Here is a 9430-nt window from a genome sequence, read left to right on the forward strand (position 1 = left end):
TACATCTCAATGCAATGCAAGTCACATTGTATTGGTATCACATATTTGGATCAACTAAATCAATGATCTTGCACATGGAATGAGTTTTTTGCTAAATTAAAAAAGATCCTCCATACACTCTAAAAAATGTTGAGTAATTTCAACCCAACTTTGGATCAAATATGGACAAACCTAGCGGTTGGGTTAAATTAACCAGAATATGGCCATTTTTGACCTAACAATTGGTAAAAAAAAAAAAACAGCAACCCAACGATCAATTAATTACTTACCCAAACCCAACTTGGGTTGAAATAACCCAGCGTCCTTTAATCGTATTAAAGCAAAATTGTTATAATTTCAAGACGACCATGCTGTTTTCTGGGTGTAGTATGTGGCACCACTATCGTTTTATCAGTATTTTTCACAATGTACTACATCCTCAACATACATTGAGCTATGTACCAGCAGCTGATGATTTTGATTTATTTTTATCATTAGGAGATTTAACCCAGCAAACATGGTGCGGTGTTTCTCTCGATCTCTCTGTCTCAGAGGCTGGTCCTCCCTTTCTCCTCCACCAACCTGACAGACAAACTGATCACGCAGGAAAGACGCCATAAATTACAAACGCGTAAAAACACCACACCCCACCTCCACCCTCGATCCATATGGATGTCATCCTTTATGGCATTTTCAGTGGGAAATTATGACGGAATGAAACGCATCTCCATTTATCTTACATTTGGCTGTGCGATGAGAGATTCAGACACTCTGAGTTCCACAGCACATCATCATATTAGCCCTGAGACGCAGCGAGAAATGGATTGTTCTGGAGAATGAACTTGGCTTCGCTATAAATTACACCTCTGGATTCGGAGCGGTGTTATTATGTTAAAAACTGATGTAATTAGTGCTCTAATTTATGTAAAGCTACAAGTGCACCTATTACAGCAACAGGGTTTGGAGTTTAATCTGTCTCTATGATAAAGAATGAATCTCCACACTTTTCATTTGTAATCCCAGACACATTATTTCTGTAAAATGGCCTCCAACTATTAAATATGAAAAATGGCTGGCGGACAGCTTTGTTCGTAGGTCTCGGGTTTTAAGCGTGGCAGTCTTTCCATGAACGGAACTTTACAAATGGTTAATTAAACAACTTATCAGGAGCGGGAGACACCTGTCCTGTCCTGTCCTGGAGAAACGCTGACCTGAGCACGGGAAAGGTTTTTATCATACTCACTTCCACAGGTATAATATTCACACCACACTTGTGCTTAAAATAAGCCACTTCTTAGACTATCGATGGGTTCATTGTCTTTAAAGCATGAGAGATGATCCGGTTACGTATACGCCGTCAAACCCCTGGAACATGCCCTCCGGTCACGCGTCGTGAAACCCGAGTGTGCTTTTGTTATGGTTTGATCTGTAGATGTTAAATCTGTCTTGAAAATGCCATGATATATTTCTTATCGTGTTACGTACATTTTTGAAAAGGTGTTAGTCGTAGCATCAAGTCTAACTAAACAGAGATTACGGCTATTAAGTAAAGAGTGTTTGCGGGCCATTCGTGACACGCATTTGCAACGAGACCTCCATTTCTCTCTCGGGCCCTATCGACGGACTCTTGCCCATGCGGAAGGCCTCTGGGCCATAAAAGTGGAGCTTGTAGCAGGGGGTGGGCCGGATGGGTAATTAGTGTGCTGGGTAGACGTGGTCCATTACGGTCCATGTTATGATCTCACAAAATGGCTGATGAAAGCCCACGTCATTTGCCAGAGATCTCAGGAGTGCTCAGAGATTGCCTTCATTAGGAAAGTAGATTCTCAGCGGACTCACTGGGTCCATGTGTGCACTGTCTCCCTCTCACACACACGCACACACACACACACACACACACACACACACACACACACAAAGAGCTCGATGTTAATGGAGCTTCAGGGAGATGTGTCATTATATCGAAAAACAGGGTGTTAATCTTCATGGAAGAGAGAGTGATCGCTGCGTTTGTGCGCGTCACGATTTTACGCTGATGCATAATGTATGCACGAGGGGAGGCCACCGAACAGGTTATTATCTGTTAGTGGCAAGAACACAGTAATGTACTTTATCAATATCACGTTCTCTCCGAGGGACAACCTTACTTACATACGACAAGAAATGACACAGAGATATATCGAACCGTGAGCCTGAAATCACTGGGCGTTTCTCGCCCGATCTAGGGCAAAAAGTGACATTGTGGTGATAAATTCACACAGCTTTGCTATGTTGTATTTTAATCATAGTCAACCGCACACACTTTGCGAGGTTAAATTATTCTACACTCTAGCAGCATCCATTTGATTTCATTTGTGGCATGTCTTGTGGGCTGTAGGGGTGAGAGACCCTTGGCAGTACTGGGAGCGGAGCGGCGCACATATCTAGTGTGTGGAGACACAGAATTGACAATGCATTTATCTTTGAATAATGTAAATGTCTGGAGAATGCAGTGGCTGAGGGGGACAGTGCCAGTGTGGGACGCTGAGGTGGGGGCTGAGCAGGGGCTGGGCTGTCAGGCTCCTTCCGGCGCTATCCCCTCTCTCCTCCGCCCCATCCCTCCCGATCTCCTCCACCGCACCGGCATTCAGCCCGCGGCAGCTCCTCACAGCTCATTTGCGGCAGAAACCAAGGGGGAGTTCGTCCTAAAAGGCTGCCAGGCTCACGTTCTTGTTTCTTTCTTGTTCTCTCTCACCACCACCATCTTTTTCCTGCTTTCCTTTAAACTTTTGGATTTCTTGTATTTTTTAAATTAGTTTCCAGAACAATCCTGCATTTTGGCATTGATCTGACAGAAAGGAAGTCGTGTCCCAAACTCACAGGATTAGTTGACCGTTATTGTTGTGATGGCCTGGTAGGGATGCTCAAACAAACAGAGCTGAATTGTGCTCGTGTTGATGGTGTTTATGCATTTTTCAAATAGCTATAATAACTTGTAGTTGTCTCAGCATATTACGTTAGAAGAAATATAGGACGGGTAGGAATTAGGGAAGTGTACACACACAACTTTAAAAGAGAATCATTTAAATCCGTGGTTCTCAAACTTTTTCGTGTGTAAGGCCCCCTTTACTTTGCATTACTTTGCGGCCCCCCAAATAAAAACTTAGAATCTTAAACTTAGAATTTTTTGTTAACCAAAATCATATTCAGTTCTACAATGCTGGAACGTCAGTTATTTTGGTTGGTTGTTTGATTGCATAAATCTATGATAAATTTCTATATTTCATAAAATAGCAAATCCGTGGCCCCCCTGGATCCATCTTGGGGCCCACAGTTTGAGAACCAATGATTTAAATGAGGAACACTAACATGTTCATCTTTATGTTTACTGAATAAACATATTGACAGCATGTTTTTGAACATATTTTTTGTGGTCTTTGTACAGTACACATATAGTTAGGTCTGTGATATGTGAATTCTCTGTTTGTTGCAATGCGTATTGTGCGCATAGTTTGTTGGTGCCTGTACAAATAGTGTGTGTGTGTGTGTGTGTGTGCATGTTTGAGTGCTGTGACATGTAGTGCGAACAGTGAAATGGATGGGAGCTGGCAGGCAGACAGCGTTGTTCACTGAGGCAAAGTGCCAGTAAATTGTTTGTCTTCTGCAGTGCAATCCTATAATTCTTCTGGGAGCGGATGACATTGTGCTTGCCAAAGAGAATAATGATAAATGAGCTAAAATCAAACGGGGAGATTTTGTGATGCGTCCTGAGCAGCGGTGTAATCTGAATACATTTGCTGTCCCCTGGCTGATCTCCGTCCCTCCCGCTCAGCGCCCTGCTGCCGTTCAGGTGTCTGACCCGCATTTTCACACAACGGCAGAGGACGTACACAATAGTGCAAACATTTACATTTCATATCGCTGCCATTAATCAACATCTACAACAATCTGTATCGCTTTCAGATGGGGGGGCAGTTAAACAACTGTATCTTTCAAATACATTGAGGGACAATATGTTTGCCTGTGTGAAGCCTGTGACGTCCACTACAGTGTGTGTGTGTGTGTGTGTGTGTGTGTGTGTGTGTGTTACCATCTGTTTGGTCCCCGGAGTGTCACAGCAACATGGTTCCACTTTTCTAGCACCGTTGCTAACACGCTGGCCTGGGTGCTCTACAGAATTGTGAGAGTAAATCTTCAATCTAGACAGCATCTTAAACAGCATCCTGATTACACAAAGGGTGCGCCTGGTTTTAAACGAGAGAAATACGATCTTTTCAGAGGCAAATCATGTCAACTGGGAACCAGTAAAGCAATGATGTGTGTCCAGTAAAAGCTCTGGAGCTCTCAGAGACGCCCCTGGCCCTACACACACAATTACACAATTCAGCCCATTTAACACATCACTGATACTGCTAATACACATGATGATGTCGCATGCTGTTTATTTTAATCCGCATCTAAAGAGACCCCCCCCCACCACCACCAGTGCTCATGCAAAAAAACTGTACAGTGGTGGTATCAGATGATATTACCATAGTACTTTGAAATAGCATGAAAAACATGGCATTTACATGCAGTGGCGTATTAAGACCTCATGGTGCCCCTGGGCAACAGCCCCAGAGGTTCCCCCCCATCAACCCACAGGCAAGAATCCACTCATTAAAAGATTTATAATATATTAAAAGATTTTATAAGAATGAAACTCAGCAATTTACAATATACTATTTTACAAGAATTATACATTAACATGACACTTTTGTAGAATATAACACAAAAACAACTATTTTCCATTAAGCATTTTTAAAAATTAGGCCTACTGTAGTTAAGGGGCACCTGCTTTCTGTTGTAATGTTACATTTCAGGTTTTGATGTAATTTAAAAAAATCACTAACATTTTTTTAACAGGTGTAAATGTTGTGCGTGCCACAAAATGGGGGTACAGGGACACACTCACACACACACTATAGTTTGCATGTATGTATTCACATTAGGGGGACAATGGAACAATGTATAGATTTTCAGGACATTGGGACTTTAATTCACCAAAGTGGCATTCACCAGATTACAATGTATAGCAAGGTTATTCATAAAAATAACATGAAACGTTATTGTTACTATTTTAACTGCTATACAGCTATTCAAACACTCTATTTAAGCACAGTATGTGTATATTCTTCTTACTAAACGATCACATAAGTACTAAGATAAAAGTGTACTCAACTAAATAGGACACATATGAATTGATTGCTATAGTGATGAAACCGACCGTTCTTCACTTTCACTTTAAAACCCAGGTTTGGATCTTCAATAGTGGCCTTACCTCCACGTACTATTATTAGCATACATTATCGGCACTATAACATCTTATTTCTGACGCATGCCATGTATATATACCTTTATTAATCAGTGCTAATCCCCGCATTTTTAGTCTCCGCTACAACAATGCGCTCTGCATCGTTCCAGCTTCCATCTGTTTGAAGATTAAAGTGTACACAAAAGACAACTCGCCTCATAGCAGTCACTCGTGATTGGCTGAATGGTAATTCACTCAAATCTATGTAACTAACCAGATAACATGGGCGGGAATTTTGGCGGAGGTGTGTCGAAAAAGTGCGGAGGACAGAACCATTTTTATTTGAAAGTGGGGGTATTCCCGCACATGGTGCCACGCCTATTTAGCGCAGATGCGTGACTTAAGTCTTAAAAAACAAGTGCTTATGTACATTTATAAAAAATATATATTTTGTATTGCAGGTTTATTTGGTGCCCCTAAAGTCTTGGTGCCCCTGGGCACTTGCCCAATTGCCCATATGGTTAATCCGCCTCTGATCATGGCACATGGTATTTCGTATAACTACTGCATACCCATAGGATGTTGCCATGGCTGGATTATAGTAAAAAAAGTGTAGTAATGCATGTTTTGGTGGATTGATTACCATAGTTATACAATAAGCACCATGTTATTGTGGTGGAACCTATGTAAATTTGTGATAAGTATGACAAACTATGTGATAAGTATGACAAACATACTATACGACCACAACACACTATATTGCAGCCAGTGTTGGGTGTAACTAGTTACTAAGTAATTATTTACTGCAATTTAATTACTTTTCCCTTGAAAAGGTAAAGTAAGGGATTACTCTTGTTTTTACTGTAATTTAATTACAGTTACTTCTGATGTAATTAAACTAAATACTGTGTGTAATATATTCAATAATGTAAATGACATCAAAATGATAAGTCTAACTTTAAAATGTATGCTGTAATGTATCCTTCTCACATTTGAATACTTTGGTTGGCTAATAAGAATAATTTATGTCGTTATTTATTATGTGTTTGAATGAATTAAATAAGCCGTTTCACGTCTATCCTTGAATCAATTCTAATCAAGGTTGATGCAGGATATAGAAAGTAATTAGTAATAAGTAATTAAATACTTTTTGGAGAGAGTAATGTGTACAGTAATCTAATTACACTATTGAATATGTAATTAGTAACTAGTAATTAATTCCTTTTTCAGAGTAACTTGCCCAACACTGATTGCAGCACAACGTTACACAATGCACAACAACACAAAGCAGGACACATGTCTCACTCCACTGCAGCGTGCCTACCTCTCTCTCTCTCTCTCTGAATAATCAGTCTTGTTCTGTGGTCTCTCTGTCTGTTCCACCATGTCTGTGTGCTATTTTAATATAAAGCTATAAACTCCATTCTCACTATCATCACTCATTCTCTCGCTTCAGTCTCTGATCTGTGAGCCTTCGCCGTCACTGCTGATTACATCAGCGTGTCTCTGCGTGTGTTTTCCAGCACAGCTGCACGATTCATTCAGCACAAAAGACTGAAACAAGACCTCACATCTACCTGTGCACGTGCGCCGCACATGCAGTCGCTGCTATTATTGTGTTTATTGAGTAAATCTGCTCACAATGAGCGAGGACTGGATATTAGATGAGAGGTCGTTTTTAAAAACATAAAAAACCACCAGCATATCATTTTCTGCGTGGAGCACATTATAATGTCATTGATCTCGGACCTCGTGAAAACACAAGAAACTGCTCAAACATTCCAGCAGGACCGACACATGCGAACGGAGAACCTGCCATTAACAAGCAAAGATCTAACAGAGGCATAAAGCAGACATAATATACATTAAATGCTATTAAGTGTAAACCTCAGGGCCAAGCAACAAATAGCTGAGATTAAACCCGTGCTAATATGTACGCGATCCCACATCATAACCGTCGCCGTATAATTAAATCGAGCTATAAGTATTTCCAGAGAGACATATGGGAGCTTTGGGTGTGAGATAAATGAGGCTCGTACAGTCAGTGAGGAAAGAAGCCGTGTGATCTGTTTTTGCAAACACAGAGAGATCTGTGTGAGGACCACTGACTCTCAGCCACTGGCAATATTGTCTCAGACCTTGTGCTGCTTTATAAAAAGTCTCTGGACACAATTTAATTTCTGTCAGAACTGAGGAAGAGCAAACACAATGGATTTCTTTCAGTTCTTCGCAACAGCCTCGAACTGAGTGGCTTTGTTTGGTGCTATTGCCACCATTCTCTCTCTGATACCCTGTCTCTATCATTCATTCGGTCAGTCTTTGACTGTTGATCTTTTTCTTATTGTCTAACATCTGTTAACTGTACTCTACTGTGGACTATTGACTTGTGCACACTGCACAGTAATGCATAAGATACACCTGCTGTAACATTCGGTCTAGTCCCGTCAGACAGAACTACCTATTACATTTGTGTCTGCATGTGTAGTTCAGAGTTTCCGGAAAAAACACTGAGCAAATTACCTGTTGTTTTTGGGTGCAATTATGCTTTGACAAATGAGGAACCAGCACTGAGCGTTTGAAGATCAAGCCCACACAGAATCTGGGCCCAGAACTCCACAGAAAACTTGGAATACTATCACAAACCACAAGATGGTTTCCAGGTTAGTCTTTCAGGTAAACATCACTTCATCTAGCGTTCTTTTTATGTATCACGTTATAATTCAGTCTGAAAGCGAACCGTCTGTATGATTCAGATTTCATTCGGTTAAGTCATGACACAAGGAATATTGTTTCGGGATCAAAGCCTCCGCTCATTTCAAGTGAGGCGACTATTTAAATGTGAGCACTTTTTATTCATATACTGTATCACATCTACGCAAAACCTTTATAAACTCACGCTACAATCTCACGGAATCTGCTAAATCTATATTTTAATAAATTGTAAAAGGGAACCGTTGTCCGGACATCTGGGATTCGTTATGGAGATAAAGGTAAGGATTGTGTTTTTCATAGTTTTACATCAAACCAGCGTATATCAGCATTTTTTGTTGTTTGCCTAAGGCGTCTGATAGAGCGTTTGGACCCGGAAACGGTGTATGAACTTCCATCTATGGTGGTACAACCCAGTCTAAAGGCAGTTCGTGACAGTTCATGGACACAAATTCCCAGTCTTATTCGTGCCAGTCAGCACGATTTTTTTTCGCGTCACTATTACGACTTTTTTTCGTGCAGACTTTTGATACACATACCACGTGTGTATAGACATTTATGTGTTTATAACCTGATACCAGAGGAAGTCTGTAAGCACCCCTTGCCCCACTCAAACACTAAAATCACAGGCGCAAAGTCTAATTTAGCTAGATCAAACGCATTTTATGAGGTGGCTAAGCAACGAGAAAGGTCCACCCTAACCCCGCCCCTAAACCTAACATCACAGGGGCGAAGTGAAATCATAATAATACGTACGAATGAGACCGTAGCAATTCACACTAATGAGCCACTTTGTAAAATAGGTATGAACTGCCATCAGATTGCATTGATATAGATTTATACATACTAAAGATACTGTGTATTAAAATACATGAAATTTGTGTTCATGAACACGAATTAATAGATTCTACATTTCGTGACTATGTCACGATTTGCCTTGAGACTGGGTTGGGTAGTAGGTGACATCAGGTTTAAATAGTGGATAGTGATCAGACATATACATGTTTTACTTTTTATTGAAAGAACCGAGTTGTTGGTGCCAATAGCCACATGGTTAGTCTACACTGAAAAAAAATATTTGTGGAGTAGTAAATTTTATGCACAATTATTTTGTGTTTTTACAAAGAAAACATTATGAAATGTGTGAAATTGGAATGTTGAGTAAAAACTAATCCTGTTCATAATTTTTGCATGTAGATATTAAAGTAAGCAAGTATTACAATCTAAAAATGGTTATATTTACTCTGGTTACTCTAGTATTTATAACAACGTAGAAAAACAGTTTTTAAGTATAATTTCATTCATCTTCAAGACACATGTGCCACAGAACAAGTCCTTGACGTGCATCAGTATTTTTATTTTATTTTATTTTTCAAGTATTTTTAGTGTGTCGAATCGATAGTTTAGTTATCCTGTAGGCTACAAACACCAAAACAGTGGATAAAGAGCTTCAAATGTTTGTTTATGCAG

The sequence above is a fragment of the Triplophysa rosa genome, linkage group LG6, assembly GCF_024868665.1.
Source record: "Triplophysa rosa linkage group LG6, Trosa_1v2, whole genome shotgun sequence".
Lineage (NCBI taxonomy): Eukaryota > Metazoa > Chordata > Actinopteri > Cypriniformes > Nemacheilidae > Triplophysa > Triplophysa rosa.